Source organism: Ornithorhynchus anatinus, chromosome 11 (genome assembly GCF_004115215.2).
Source record: "Ornithorhynchus anatinus isolate Pmale09 chromosome 11, mOrnAna1.pri.v4, whole genome shotgun sequence".
Classification (NCBI taxonomy): domain Eukaryota; kingdom Metazoa; phylum Chordata; class Mammalia; order Monotremata; family Ornithorhynchidae; genus Ornithorhynchus; species Ornithorhynchus anatinus.
In genome coordinates this window covers 49,383,497-49,400,127 of record NC_041738.1, presented here as the reverse complement: position 1 = coordinate 49,400,127, position 16,631 = coordinate 49,383,497, and the positions used below count along the sequence as shown (strand labels likewise).

Here is a 16,631-nt window from a genome sequence, read left to right as displayed (position 1 = left end):
AACCATATTATAGATATTATAGAGGACATTGTTCTAGTCTTAGATCATTTATCAGCAATAACTTTCTGCCTTGGTCACAATAAGAAGATATATATAATTGGAAATAAACCACACCATGACCATAATGTGAAGAACAATAGTCTGTATTCTAAACACAATGCATAACCCTCTCCCTTTCTAGACTACAAACTCCTTGTGGCCAGAGTGCATGTCTACCAACTCTATGGTACTGTGTTCTCCCAAGGGCTTAGTACAGTGTTCTGCACACATTAAGCTCTCAGTATATACCATTGATAAATTGATCCTAGAAAGATTATAGCTTACATTACACCATAAAAGCGAGGACACTAAGGACAGGCCTTGTAAATTGTCCACATCCTCCCTCTTGCCTATGACTCCTTCCCCCTTCATATCTGACAGAACAACATTCTTCAAATCTCCAAAGCCCTACTAAATTATTCTCCAAATCGTCTTCCCTGACTAACCTCTCATTTTCCCACCTTATTTGCCCACGTCTTTGGTTGCGTCTGCATTAGAGAAGCAGCGTGGCTCAGTGGAAAGAGCCCAGGTTTAGGAGGCAGGGGTCATGGGTTTTAATCCTGGCTCCACCACCTGTCAGCTGTGTGACTTTAGGCAAGTCACTTAACTTCTCTTTGCCTCAGTTCCCTCATCTGTAAAATGGGGATTAAGACTGTGAGCCCACATGGGACAACCTGATTACATTGTATCTACCCCAGTGCTTAGAACAGTGCTTAGCACATAGTAAGCGCTTAACAAATACCATTCATTCCTATACTCAAGCCTTTCATATCTCCTCACCACAGCCCCACAGCTCTTATGTACATATCCTTAAACTCTGATGCTTCTCCTATTTGGAATTTATTTTAATGTTCATATCCCCCTTACAGTGCAAGCTTCTTGAGGGCAGGGATCATTATTATCAACACTATGGTACTGTACTCTCCCAAGCACTTTTTACAGTGGTCTGCACACAGGAAGCAGTCAATAAATACCACTGATTGACTGACTGATTAAATGATGAAGAGATAAATATACCATAATGGTGTGATTTAGATTGTTTCTCCCAATTCTCCTGTATTTTACTCTCCCAAATGCTTAGTTCAGTGCTCTGCACACAAAAATGACACAATAAATGGGTAATTCATTGATATTGCCTTATCCTAAACTAAACTATTTTTTCTTTTGTTGGATTTCTTTCTTTTAGCTGAAGCTTTTAAAGTGATTTCTATATTCCACCAATATGGATAGTGAATAGCAGGTTCATTTTTCCCATCCTTTACTCATGCAGATGAGATTGATGGGTAGATGTGGCTAGATTGCTTATCTAGATTCTGGAATCTGAATTTTTGGTATCCCTACCCTGAAATAATTCCCAAAGCTTCAAGGTTTCCACTGGTTAATTTCTTGCCCAATTGGCATTGAATTTCAATTACTTTCCTGCAGGCAAAAACCAGCAGATAGCTGCCTGATGACCCAGGTGTGGTTAGGCAATTTAAGCCTCCATATGAGGTAAAATCTTAGATCCAAAATAGTAAATTGTTTCAAAAACAAATGAAGTATGACAAGGTGAGTTGTGTTAATATAAAACAGAACCGGATTACATTGAGTAACTTCTGTGGCTTCCTGAGAATTAAGAAACATAAGTAAATGTGCAAAATGTTCAAGTTCTTCAGGTAAATTGTCTCAAATTGATCTGCTACCCTGTAACGGAGCTAGTGGATGGATCTACAACATTATCACTTCACATCTTGGCTTCTATTTTCATATCCTACCTGGCTCTTTGGTAGATATCGTTTGGATGCTATGGTGACATTACACAATTTTAGAATTTTTGTTTCTTCTTTTCTTCCTGTCATATATGGAGTAGATTCCTCTGATGACCAAAATCATCTCTCGAACTTATTTCTGGATGGCCAAAGAGTATATAAAGACTTTTGCCAATGGGCAGGGAACATGTCTTAGCAGTTCTGTTGTGCTGTGCTCTCTCAACGATTTAGTACAGTGCTCTGTACACACAGTAAGCTCCCAAAACCCTCCCAGGTCCATGCTCTATCCACTATGCCATGCTACCTCAGTGCTCAGCATATAGTAAGCATTCAATAAATATGACTGAATTGAATGAATAGTAAATATAAAAAAATCTAATACATTTACAATAAATAAATATATAATAAGTCTAATAAAAAGGATTGATTGACTAATGCCCCTGTCTGGGAGGCAGTAGCACTTCTAGGTTCAAGCCACCACTTCTGGCCCAGAGACATGATTGATTAAAACTCTTCTGTTTTCCACCAATTGGATTACATTTTCCTATGCCTGTTTATATGTTGTCCTCCAAATGTGAACCCTATGTGGGATGGGGGCTGTGCCTGTTCTGATTACCTTTAATCTTTCCAGCAATTACTACAGTCCTTGACACAAAGTAAGCACTCAACAAATACAATTATTATTTAAAAAATCATCCAGCTGCCATATCTCTGTCCATCTCCCATCCTTCCGCCCCCTTTCTATTTCTCTTCTTCTCCACCTTCTTTTTCCATTCTGACCAGATGCACTAAAAACAATAATGTTACTCCTAATTAGCTGCACTGAACTTTGGCCCTCCTGAAAATATTAAAATGCTTAAAAAGGTCCCATTTGATTTGGTGACTATTTCTCAGAATGGGAGGAGTCAATTATCTCTCCTCATTTCTCCCCACTTATCCTCCTCCTCCTCTTCCAAGTGTGATCCCTGAAACTGACCTTGGAGCAGCTGATGGAAAGGAAAGTGAGGGGATTTTAACCTTTTCCACCCCTTCCTTACCCCTGGTCCCTGGAGCTGACTTCTTATCCATTCTGATGGACAGGAAGCAATCTGCCATCACTTGGGAGTAACCTTTAGAGCCATTTCCTTCATTAGAATGGATAACTGGTTCTTTCAAACTATACAAATTACTTATTCAGTGATGGATCGGGGCTGTTGTGATCACCAACCAAATTACAAGGAATGAATGATGATTTTGGCAAGCCTAGTAAATATGTCAGCAGAGATTTTAGAGTTCATAAAGTCTCTAACTTCAAAAATAGGGGGCCATGTTGATAATTACTTTGCTGTGCAGTTGTGAGGGCTAAACTCTTAAATGTGTGAAACCAGCAAGATTGATGTCTTCCCTGTTACCTCAGAAAGATTCACCGCTCCAATTTGTTTCAGTTAATAAGTCCACGGTGAGAGGGGAAGATCAGTTTTCAAGGAGTTTCATTGCACTGGTTGGAGCTCATTGCTGAAAAATGTTCCAAATCTCTTTCCAAAATGAATGTCTCCAATCACCTCAATTAGAATTCATGACATTTTCCACCGTATGTGTGTGTTTGTGTGTGTGTGTCTGTGTCTGTGTGTGTTCATGCTCCTATTTTTGTTGTTAAAATGGCTTGGTTTAGATTCAGCATAGAGTCAGATTTTTGTCATTATTTCTTGCATTTATTAAGCACTGACGTACAGTAAGGCATTGAACTGGGGCAAATGTTCCGGAAAGAAGCAAGATAGTAATTCAGTGGCTGGGCCTGGCCACGGGGGTTCACTATCTAAACGATGAGGGAGGGGGTTTAGTGACAGACACACACGGAAAGAACTACGTGACAATGTAAGAGGCGTTAAGAAAGCAAACTAAAGGTCATGTTCCCTTTAAATTCAGGTGCTATTTTTTGAAGGTCAGGATTGATTATATTAAAATTGAGTTTCCCCACAAAATTTGCATAGGGGCTTGGGAATTCCGATGGTTATTAAAATGATCTTGAGAAATGAGGCGAGAGGAGAATGGCCATCATGAGGGAATATTGAATAAATTAGAACTGTTTGGCCTAGGACAAGCATACGTGGTCTCAAGTGGTTGTCCCAGAGGAGAAGGCTATTAGAACATGTACATGGCAGATTCTCAGGCTGTTAGAATGAGCACATGACATATTCTCATGGCATATTATCCACTGGTTCCTCTGGGCCAGCCTTCAGAGTCAGGCAGTGGCCATTCTGGAGATTGGGCTCAGGGTACCTTCTCCCACAAGCACAGGTGGAGGCCCTCAGGGGAGATTGGCAAGGAGACCGCAGAAGGCAGTGTGAGACTCCGGCATCACGTCTTTGGACCAGAAGTGGTGGTTTGAACCTAGAAGTGCTACTACCTCCCAGACAGGGACATTAGTCAATCAATCCTATTTATTAGACATAAAATTTATTATAAATGTATTATATTTATTTATATTTACTATTTATTCAATCATATTTATTGAACGCTTACTATATACAAAGCACTGAAGTAGCATGGCATAGGGGATAGAGCATGGACCTGGGAGTCAGAAGGTCATGGGTTCTAATCCCAGCTCTTCCACTTGTCTGTTGTGTGACCTTGGGCAAGTAACTTCACTTCTCTGTGCCTGAGTTACCTCATCTGTAAAATGAGGATCAAGACTGCGAGCCTCATGTGGGACAGGGACTGTGTCCAACCCAATTCACTTGTATCCATTCCAGCGCTTAGACCAGTGCCCGGCACATAGTAAGCGCTTAACAAATATCATAATTATCATTTATTGAGCACTTACTGTGTGCAAAACACTATACTAAGCACTTGGGAGATTACAATATAACAATAAACAACACATTCTCTGCTCACAGTGAGCTTACAGTCTAGATGGGGAGACAGACATTAATATAAATCAATTACAGATATGTACATAAGTGCTGTGGGGCTGAGAGGGGCGATGAACACAGGGAGCAAGTCAGGACGATGCAGCACCACTGCCAAAGATGGGTATGGTATGGAGAGCCTCCGCAGCTGTGCTCACCCTTACATATGCCTATATGTCTGATCCCTAGGCTAAAATAATCCTGACAGCCAATTAAATATTGTCATGAAGTGTTCAAAGAGTGGGAAGACACATTGGTAAAACAGTTAAAATGTGAAATCCTGGTATTTTCTAGGCTGCTTCCCTGACTAAGAATTCATTTCCCTGATTTGCCCTCCCTTCTGATTTGTCTGTGTAATTGGATCTGTACCCCTGAAAGTACTTTGAGATTCACCTCATCCCCAGTCCTACAGCACTTATTTACCTATCTGTATACTTAGCCATTTACCTATCTGTAATTTATTTTCACATCTGTCTCCCCCTTTAGACTGTGAGCCCCTTGTATACAAGGCAGGGATCATCTCTTCCAACTCTGTTGTATTCTTCCAAGTGCTTAATACAGTGCTCTGCACACATTAAACACTAAATTTAGGATGCTGATTAATTGCTCAGGTAATATTTGGAAGTGTAAATAGTTAAAAAACTGTCCGATTATAGACAGTGTATTAAATATCTAGGTATTGTACAGGAAACCTGATTTTAAACTTTATACACACCCTTGCAAAGTATACTTCCAATTCCCAAATGGTGAGATTTTGTTGGTACCCAAGTGTGGCTGATAAGATCTCTGTGTGGCAAATTATCTCTTCCTCACTGTGTGCACTGAAAAGAAAATCCACCTTCTTATGCTGGTGTCATTTCTGTTTCTTTCCCTCAATGTCATCATTTTTCAAAAGCCTCTCTTCCAAGACTGTGACCCCATTTTAAATTGTCACCGACTAACTGATTTGTCTTCTTGCTATCTCCCTCGTCTCCCTGCAATGTGGCTTTCCCCATCCAAAACTATCCCACCTTGCTTGAGCTTTTGTCTCATTTCATCCTTAAAATCTTTTAACCCCCTCGCCCTGTTTTGGATTATCCTATTTTATATCAATCAATCAATCAATTGAAGTTATTGAGCACTTCCTGTGTGCAGAGCACTGTACTAAGCACTCGGGAGAAATCAGTACGACAGAGTTGGTAGACAAGTTCCAATTCATTATAGAGAAGGTGTAGCACAAATACCCGCACATCTTTTTATATTGGAAAAAAGTCACTGGGAAAATGGCTAGAAGTTAAATATTTACAGTTCCACACACTGCCTGAAATTTATAGACTCTCCAGAACACTGTACATTTAGCTCTTAGTATGCGAATACTTCTTTTATAATTAAAATTTCTCTTCCATTCTTCTTCTGAGTTTGCAGAACCCACTCTTTTATCAGAATTAGAAAAAAGCTCCTATATGCACTAATGGGAGTCAGAGTGTAAATTACAATAGCACAGGTGACAGTTAGCTATTTAAATTTCCTGGGCTTCAGTATGATTAGAGACCCCACTGTATTCAGGCTCCTTTTTATCTGGCACCAATTTCTATTTCCTGGCATTCATTTTTCAGTCTAATCTCCTTTTTTACAGTGGCACCGAATGAAAAAAAAGCACATCACACTTCTGGCCCTGAATAAATCTATGAATAGAGAAGATATGATTTATGCACTAACTCATGTATATATATATACATATATATGTATATATATATCCCTTTACCATCCTCCTCCTTTCTGTAATTTATTTTAGTGTTTGTCACTTCTGCTAGACTACAAGTTCCTTCAGGGCAGGGATCATGTGCATTACTTCTGTTATACTCTCCAAAGCACTTAGTACAGTCCTCTAAATGGATTTTGGACACTAATAAATTCTATAGATTGCTGGGTTTGAATTTTGGTAAAAACTATAAACCTTCAAGCCACAGAAAATCAGTCATTGGATCGCGTGAATCCAATGTGACTCTGTTCCTTGAATCATGCCTCAGCCGGCCTAGATATTGAGGTGAATATTTAAGGTTTAGAAAGCTGGTATATTCTAAGAGGTTATTCTTAGCTTTAGTTTTGTAGATCATATTTTGAGGTCTAGGGTAATTTTAGCAATTATCCAAGGAGAGACTTAATCAGAGACTGAAATAATGCACTCATTATATAAAACATTTACATTTTTTTAAAATTTCTCTCTCCCGAAGATCTCCAAGCATGTTTTCAACTTCATTTCAATTCAGTTTTGGAATAAAACACAGTGAATTGTGGCACAACATGGTTCCACATGTCATTCAGTCCTCTCCAATTCAGCCATCTCTCCCTATACACAGCCCCTGTACACATCTCTCCCTGTGTTCAACCTTGCTCTCAGTTCCAATCTAGCCTAAGTCCCTCCTGCTCTAATTTTAAACAAATGTAGTGAAATGATGCTTCTGAGTTCTGAGTGCATTTTAGAAATATTTCAGCCAGTATTATTGCAGTTGAGATAGGCTCTCTGTCCTGCCTGTGCCACCTCCTTGGGTGGGTGACACAGGACAACCTGCTAGCCATTTTGCTGTATGTCTCGGTGAAAGCAAATTAGCACATAGTTGCATTCAATCAATCGATAGCATTTAGTGAACATTTATTATGTGCAGAGCACTGTATTAAACACTTGGGAGAATACAGTACAACATCCTTTCTATAAAAGATGTTGCCAGTGTAGTTTAATTGGATTTAAGGCACTCATTCAGCTTGTTCCCTCCTATGTTACCTCACCGGTCTTTTAGTACAACCTAACCCATGTTGTCTATGAGAGTTTATCACTCTCTCCACCTTCAAAACCCTAGCTCTCGGTGGATCACTTAGGGGAGGAGCAGAGGAAAGGGGCTTTGTTACTAAAGGGAGTCAGAGGCAAAGAATGAGGGCCAGTGGTAAGTATATAGGGGGAAAAAAAATGATGCCAGAGAAACAGAAAATACTAGCTCGATCACTGAATAGCCCTCTCCTTGAGGACTCTGACGGGATTTGCCTCTCCCACCCCCCGAGCTAGAAAATAGTAGAGAAGCAGTGTGGCTCAGTGGAAAGAGCACGGGCTTTGGAGTCAGAGGTCATGAGTTTGAATCCCGGCTCGGCCACTTGTCAGCTGTGTGACTGTGGGCAAGTCACTTAACTTCTCTGGGCCTCAGTTACCTCATCTGTAAAATGGGGATTGGGACTGTGAGCCCCCATGTGGGACAACCTGATTCCCCTATGTCTACCCCAGCGCTTAGAACAGTGCTCGGCACATAGTAAGCGCTTAACAAATACCAACATTATTATTATTATTACTATAGTCACATCTCCTCCAAGAGTACTTCCCTGTCTAAACCCAAGTTTTCCCTATCCGCCCACCCCTCTTTGTACCTGGCTGGGTACCCCTAAAAAACTCTTTGATACTTGTCCCAACAATGCAGCACTTATGTACATATCCTTATCCTCTTGTCTTATGCCATCCAGTCATTTCCAAACTATAGCGACACCACAGACACATCCCGACTCTGCCCCTTGTCAGCTGTGTGACTGTGGGCAAGTCACTTCACTTCTCTGTGCCTCAATTCCCTCATCTGTAAAATGGGGATGAAGACTGTGAGCCTCATGTGGGACAACCTCATTCCCCTGTATCTACCCCAGCACTTAGAACAGTGCTCTGCACGTAGTAAGCACTTAACAAATACCAACATTATTATTATCTCTCCCAGAACACCCCACCTCCATCAGCAATTGCTCCGGTAGTGTATCCATAAAGTTTTCATGCTAATAATATGAAAATGGTTTACCACTGCGGCCTTCCATGCAGTAAACCTGAGTCTTCGCCCTCGACTCTCTCCCATGCCACTGCTGCCCAGCATGGGTGAGTTTTGACTTGTAACAGATTGTCTTCCACTTGCTAGCCACTGCCCAAGCTAGGAATGGAACGGGTAGGCCTCTGCTTGACTCTCCCTCCCAGAGCCTAGACTGGTAGAGCACTGGAAACTCTCCAGCTGCGACCCTGAGAGGGGTTCTTATACTCTATTATATCTTATATCTGTAATTTATCTTTATCACTATCTTCCCCCATAGACCAAAGGTCGTTGTGGGTAGATATTGTGTCTACCATCTCTTTCCCAAACTCTTAGTACAGTACTCTGCACACAGTAAGCACTCAATAAATACCACTGATTAATTGATCTGTTGAACAAGTAGCAGACTTTTGGATCTTTCATCTTGGTGGGAGAGAGTCTTCTTCATTCTCTTCCACTCGTAACCTTCCCCAGCTTACCATCCCTCCCTCTTCTTGCTGTTTCAGCGGGGGAGCATTCAAATGTATAACAATTGCAAGGTGACCCTGAAGGGAACACTCTGCCTAGAACAGCTCTATGATGATAAAACTTTGCCCGACACATGGCTGAGCCATGAAATGATCCTATAGGGCCCCCCTGCTGTAGTCTCAGAAATAAAAATATTCACATGGCTGGGTGTGTCTTCCCATACGAAGCCCTAGAGAGGAATATGTTTCATGCACCATTCTACTGAAGCTTCAGTGCAAATCAAATTATTGAGATTTCAATTCTTCCAGAAAGAAAGACTTTTCATTCATTCATTCAATCATATTTATTGAGCAATTTCTGTGTGTAGAGCAGTGTACTAAGTGCTTGGGAAAGTACAGTATAACAATATACAGACACACTCCCCCCACACAATGGGCTTACAGTTTAGAGGGGGAGACAGGCACTAATAAATATAAATAAATAAACTGCAGATATGTACATAAGTGTTATAGGGTTGGAGGGGCAGTGGGGGGAACAAGAGATGAATAAAGGGAGCCAGTCTGGGTTACTCAGACTTATTAATAATAATAATAATAATAATAATGGTATTTGTTAAGTACTTACTGTGTGCCAAGCACTGTCCTATGTGCTGGGGTTGATACAACCATATCCAGTGGGACACAGTCCCTGTCCCACATAGGGCTCACAGTCTTAATCACCATATTACAGATGAGGTAACTGAGGCACAGAGAAGTAAAGTGACTTGCCCTGGGTCACACAGCAGACAAGTAGCAGAGCCGGAATTAGAATCCATGACCTTCTGACTCCCAGACCCGTGCTCTATCCACTAGGCCATGCTGCTTCTGGCGTTCCGTCTCCAAACTATTTATCCAAAAACAATATTGAGTTTTCTTAACTAGTTAAAAAAAGAATGAGCTGAAAATCTTAGGCCTCTTGAAAAGGTTTTATTCATGGACTATCTGCTTCATGCATAAACAGAAACTAATCAGTGGGTATGACAAGGAAGATTTGGCACCCAAATGGGCCAGTGTTCCACAGTCCTAAAGCATTCTAAAATTCAGTGGTGTCTTGTTTATGGGGTTCTTGCTGACCCCCATCTACAGTTTATCTAATCCGCTTTCAATTCCACTTGCTCTAATTTATAGTAGTTACAGTTGCACCATTTCAGGTGGTTTTATGGCCCTTTCAGTCTGGGATGGGTTCCAAGAGACATGGAAATTAGCGGCTGCCAGCCACGGGTGGCATAACTATGGGACGTTGTATGGTAAGGAAACTGTTTCCTGCACTAGAGCTCATCGAAATTTATCTCTGCAGACTGCCCAGATTGATTGAGTCCATTTCTGATAAGTCTATCTAAACAAGGCTCTTTTGGAACTAGTTTATATAAAATACCATCCTTTGTGCCTTTGTACACATACACATGTTTTTGTTAAGAATGTGATCGGTAGATTTTTACCCTTCTTGTTTTCAAGATAAAGAGCCAACAGTGATAGGACAGAGACTAAAGACAAGGAATAGTGGAAAGCAGAAATGTCTGTGAGAAAGAGACTGGGAGCATGAGAGGGGTCAGAAAGAGGATTTTCAGTTAATCAAGAAGTGTTAATTTTTGAGGGCCTATTGTGTGCAGAGCACTGTACTAAGTCCTTAAGGGAGTACAGTGGAGATGGTGATGATGATGATGGTATTTGTTAAGCACTTACTATGTGCCCAGTACTGTTCTAAGCTCTGGAGGAGATTCAAGGTAATCTGGTTGTCCCACATGGGGTGCACAGTCTCACTCTCCATTTTACAGGTAAACTAACTGAGGCACAGAGAAGTTAAGTGATTTACTCAAAGTCCCACAGTTGATAAATGGTGGAGCCGGGATTAAAACACATGACCTCTGACTCCTGAGCCCATGCTCTTTCCACTAAGCCATGCTGCTTCTTGATAGACATGATCCCTGACCACAAAGAGTTTATAGTCCTAGTTGGGGGCACACACTTTAAAATAAATCACAGATATCAGAAACAACAGTGATGAGAATATGCACTCTCAGAGAAGTCATCTGATGAATTTGGAGCTGGTTTTCCAATTTAGGGATTATCCAGGTCTTAAAAACTCTTCCCTCCTGCTGTTTCTTGTCTTTCTTCATCTGGGTGTGGGCAGGTGGAAGAAATCCAAACTCAAATCACTGATGTTTATCTAATAGTTCTGATAAAAGGCTCCCCAGACTAAGTGGCTGAATCCAAAAGCCAAACCCAGCCCTATAATACTTGCGTATATATACATATACTCTGCTCCTTCTCTTTTCTGTAATTTATTTTAATGTCTGTCTCCCCCTGTAGACTGTTAGCTCCTTGTGGGCAGGGATCATGTCTTCTAACTCTAATGGATTATACTCTCCCAAGCTCAGAGTACACTGCTCTACACATAGTAAGGACTCAATAAATAATAATGTTGGTATTTGTTAAGCGCTTACTATGTGCAGAGCATTGTTCTAAGTGCTGGGAGAGATACAGGGTAATCACGTTGTCCCACGTGAGGCTTACAGTCTTAATCCCCATTTTAAAAATGAGGTAATTGAGGCACAGAGAAGTTAAGTGACTTGCCCACAGTCACACAGCTGACAAGTGGCAGAGCTGGGATAATAAATGCTATTGACAATAAATCACAAATAAATAAATAATAAATAATGCTAAATAACAGTAAATGCTATTGATTGATTGATAGGTATTTGTACCCTCTGTCATCTGCTCCTTCTTCTCTGTCCAAATTTGCTGCAGAAATATGAAAGCTGACAGTAGTCCTATTTGAGGATTAGAATCCCACATAGCTCAGTAGAGGACATTTGAAATGAGAGAGGTGGAAACAGGAGTTTTTTCAAAGCAATGGTCCAAGAATTCTTTCAATACTGGATTGTTTACACCTCCCAGCACGCTGCTTGAAGCACTTCTAATGTAACTTTCAATACATTATTTCAATTCTTCTGTAAGAATCCATAAGAGGGTACAGGAAGAAGATCTGAAAGATTTTCCAAACCTTCCAGGGGTTTGTATTCCTGGACCAATGGCTATGAATCAGGTCAGATTCAGAAGCTCAATTCCGAGCTCAACCACCATAAAGGTCTTCCAGTAAGGCAGCCACTGTGACTCTTTTACTGTAAATGAGGTGTTAGGCTCCTTCAGGCTAATAGATACCTCCCATTTGGATTACTGACTGACAATAGGTATGTTTAAAAGTTAAAGCAAAATCAAAGCCATGCACAAGACAGAGCCAAAATCAAAGCATGTCTTCCCGGCTGTGTGAGGGTATCTTGGAAAACATATGTAGGCCTATAATTTATTTTAAGAAAGCCAAGCAATTTGAAAACCAAGTATGGCAGCTAACAAAACTGATCTAGGAAGAGTCAAGCAGTATATAAATCCATTCTCTCCAAGCAGAAATTCAGGCACATCCATTCTGAAAGGACTGTGAGGCAGAAAGTGTTCCTTATTTTCTTAAACCACAAAAAATTCTGGGAATTAGATAAACCTAATCCTTCCTTTTAGGAATACTTATCTCCCATTAAACTGTAAGCTCCTTGAGGGGAATAACTATAGCTCTTACTTTAGTTGCATTTGTCTAAGAACTAAACACAGTGCTCTGCACTCAGTAGGTTTGGCCATTGAATAAACAACCAATGAATAAGTGCTGTTCATTGATTAATTGATCAGGTTTGTGAGCATCTTTATCTGAAAAGTGAGTGTACATTATCTTTGTACATATATACCTGGGGAGACTAAACAAAAGCATTATGGACTAATTCTGACACAAATACACAGAGAAGCAGAGTGGCTTAGTGGAACGAGTCCAGGCTTGGGAGTCAGAGGTCATGGGTTCTAATACCGACTTCGCCATTTATCAGCTGTCTGACTTTGGGCAAGTGACTTAACTTCTCTGTGCCTCAGTTACCTCATTTGTAAAATGGGGATCAAGGCTGTGAGCTCCAAGTGGGACAACCTGTTAACCTTCTATCTATCCCAGTGCTTAGAATAGTAAGCGCTTAACAAATGCCATCATTATTGTTATTATTTCTTGAGGGTAGTGTAAGAAGTTTCTAGTCCCCTCATTAATGGGGGAGACTTGCAATACTGGTGGTGCCCATGTGATATCACTCATGTTCGGGAAAGGAATTTTCTGCCCTCCTAAAGGCCTGGAGAGAAAAGCACAAGCCATGTGGCTGGAGTGCAGCTGCACTGGGTTGCCCATAGCCCAGTAATCAGTGAATGAATCTGTCATGAACCCTGCCGGGGGATCGCTCCCCCACAGTAACAGACTCTCAATCTATGAGCCCTTCACCAGGGATTTGACTCCCTTATCAATTCTGTGCCCAAGTGACACATCAAAGAAGTAAAACCAAACATCACCGTTACAGTGGAAAGCTTTATTTTACTAAAACAGGAGTTAGGCTCATATTTGCGTACACACACATAAACACACAAAGGCCAGCACCTATAGTTACCAATCCAATTGGTTTGCCCCATGCCTTGGTGAAGATGATAGTCTCAAGGAGTGGGACTGCCTGCGGCTCGTCATCGTCCTAGTTCAAGTCTTAGGTGCTGGGCCGCGGCAGCCATAGGTGTCTTAGTACATGGTTTAGGTGTTCCATGCCAGGGAAACTGGGCAAAGAGGGACAGTTCTTTCCCTCTCTTAGCCATTGTTCTCAGGAGGCGGGGAAGGGGGAAGGTTTGCAGCCAGGAGGCTGCTCAGGATTACCTGCTGTTTTCCACTCATTCTTTAACCCCTTCCTGCATAAACCAGAGAGGAAGGCGACCCCTACCCCTGGGCTTATTCCCCTGTGGGCATAGCCCCATCTGGCAGTTCTTTTCCTGCCCAGCAAAACAATTTAGCTCCTCCTTAAACCCTCACCAAAATACTTCAGTTGCTCTCCTCAAAATTCCTCATAGAGATAATACAGTTTCTTCTCTAAATCATCCTTCAAACTTGTTGCTCCTGGGGTCAAAGAATACAAGATGGAGTCACTCTTGCTTACCACAGAATCAATTATGTTTATTGAGCACTTAGTGTGTGTAGAGTCCTGTATCAAGCACTTGGTAGAGCATGGTATAACAATGTTGGTAGACATGTTCTCTGCCACATTAAAGAACTTACTTTAAATAGAGCACTGTACTAATCCCTTGGGAGACTACAATACATTAGAGTTGGTAGACACAATTCCGGCCCTATCAGAATGGTCATGTCGTTGGTGTCGAATCTCCCTTTCCAAGAATCGTTTTTCCTTGGAAAGAACAAATTTCTACACCTGCTTAAATCTCCCCAAATCACTCCTTGTAAGCCAGGAACTCTGGCTTCCAAATTGCCTTGGCCTTCCTCAGAGTAAATGAGATGACTTAAAAAGTCCCTTCAACTTCTCCTTAAGTAGCCTGTTTGCTTTGATTTGGGCTATATGGAGCCCCAGGGAGCTTTGATATTGCTTTCAATATTAGGGCACATTTACTGGAATTTGCAGCTCCACTGTGATGTCTAATTTAAGGCATAGGTTCTAAGGAATTATCTCAGCATTGATATTGGGGTGAAGGGTTTTCACCCGGGGGTAGCAGGGCAAAAGGTGACTCAGCTCGCTATTCTACCTCAACTAGAAACCTCAGGAAAAGAGAGTGAAGGTGATTTTTCTGCTTCGAATGTGCAGGACCTTATTTGGAATATGGTAGTCATTCATCCAGTTTTATATCAGACAACTCAGATTTTGGCTAGGCTACCCTACCTGATGAAACTGGAAGCTTTAATGTCTGATTTTTTATGTGTGAGAGCCCTGCCTCCCTCTGCTATAGCTCCAGTTACTGGGTCCTATAGCTCTAATGCAGTACTAGAGTTTATACACATCTCGGTTGTGGGGAGGGGGGATTCCATGAATCTGAATCAAGTGGGGTGTGTGGGGAGGTGGTCAGGGGTCCCCTCAGAGAAACACACTAGTATCAGCCGAACACTGGCTCACTGCCACAAAATGGCACCTGTGACATCATCACGTTACACTACACACCTGGCTGAATGCGGTTGACATCATGGGTGCTTCCTGAAGTAGAATTAGTGAGATCCATAAGTCGATCTAATCTAGAGGGAAGCAGAATTTGTCCCCACATGCCTCAGTTGCTTGCTTCCTCTCCTGAAGCACCAATGCTGAGCAACAACAATCACTGCCAATGCAGTAGCTTATTTCATTGTAAGCTGTTTAACTAATTACCGCAATTTCCATGCTTATTTCCATTTATTCACTGGACAAGACCCAGTTGCTAAACATTGTATTTGCTTCCAGTTTTAAATTACTTTAATGCTCAGGAGCAGTTGTAGGAGTAAGATATAGATGATCCCGATTCACAAACTATGGACCACCCACTGCAAAAGGGTCGGTGGTTTCTAATACATCTTCATTAGGTTTTCTCCAAAACTTGGCTCTAAGGATTAATGGTTAATCCAATTTCACGATCCTAGATGCCTCCTACTTTCCCATACTTTGAAAAGCTGTTAGAAGAAATAAAATAAATTGTTGGGAGCCTGAGCCTGAGGCTTACATTTTCTCCAGGACATTAAATACCAGTAATAATACTATTAATACATTGCAGTTCATTTGAAACCTGATCATTTTTAGGAAGGCTTTTTCATGAGGGAATCTTGTTGGAGATGCAGAATGTAATTCCTCTGTTCTGTAGGTGTTTTTGTATTAGCCCTGCCTTTTCATCTCCCACAGACACTTACCCTACCTTTAAAGCCTTATTGAAGATGTATCTCCTCCAAGAGGCCTTCCCTCATTAAACCCTCATTTCCTTTTCTCCCATTCCCTTCTGTATCACCCTGATATGCTTCCTTCATTCAGTGCCCACCAGAGCCCCGCAGCGCTTATGTACATAAATAAATTTATTTATTTAGATTAATGTCTGTCTCCAGCTCTAGACTGTAAACCTTGAAGGGAATGTGTCTACTGTCGTTCTCTCCAAAGTGCTTAGTACAGTGCTCTGCACACAATAAGCACTCAATAAATATGATTGACTGACTCAATCCTCTGAGTTGTTAGATTAGGCTAAAGAATGGAGAAGATAACTGGCATAGGACTAAGACCTGTGTAGAACTTCAGCCAAGGAGGCTGTTTCCTTCCCCATGCCAATAATAAATTGTAGCGTGCAGTCTGAAAGTCTTAAAAATGGTATTATCTTGCCAAATCTAACCCACCCTTTCTCCTACTTTGAAGTCTCCCCCAGTGTGACAAAAACAGATCATACTGTCTAAGTGATGAAAATGTGGAGGCTTTGTTAATGTAAAGAGACAGTTGGACACAGTTCCTGTCTGTGATGTCATTTGGAGCTTTTAATGGGTTATAAAGGCATCCCTTCCCTACACTCTTTCTCTCATTCGAGGCTAAGTGTAGTTATGTCCTCTTTTTCCCTTAAAGGACAAAAACGGGATTAGCTACAAATAAAAGATGCTCTGTAATCTTGGGGGATCATAGAATCAGGCAATCCTCTAACTGAGGATTAGAAAGCAACCAACCAACTCTCAGCTTTTCAATGCTGCCAGGACACGTGTTTCCGGTACATATTTTGGAATGGGACACTATTCGGGAATTAAGGAACCTTCTTCCACCAGTGTGTCTTTCAGGATGGAGCCACCATGTGCCATCAGAA

The 16,631-nt window shown here is 41.3% G+C and overlaps 1 protein-coding gene and 1 non-coding gene across 3 annotated transcripts in view; one reads left to right on the top strand and one right to left on the bottom strand.

Annotated features, from left to right (window-relative positions):
- The window catches only part of CDH13 (cadherin 13), a 901,878-nt gene that overhangs the window by 51,108 nt on the left and 834,139 nt on the right, over positions 1 to 16,631 (top strand). The gene's annotated exons all lie outside the window — the stretch shown is intronic.
- On the bottom strand, positions 8,566 to 8,703 carry LOC114815246. The gene has a single exon (XR_003763011.1). It is a non-coding gene; the product is annotated as a small nucleolar RNA SNORA7 (small nucleolar RNA).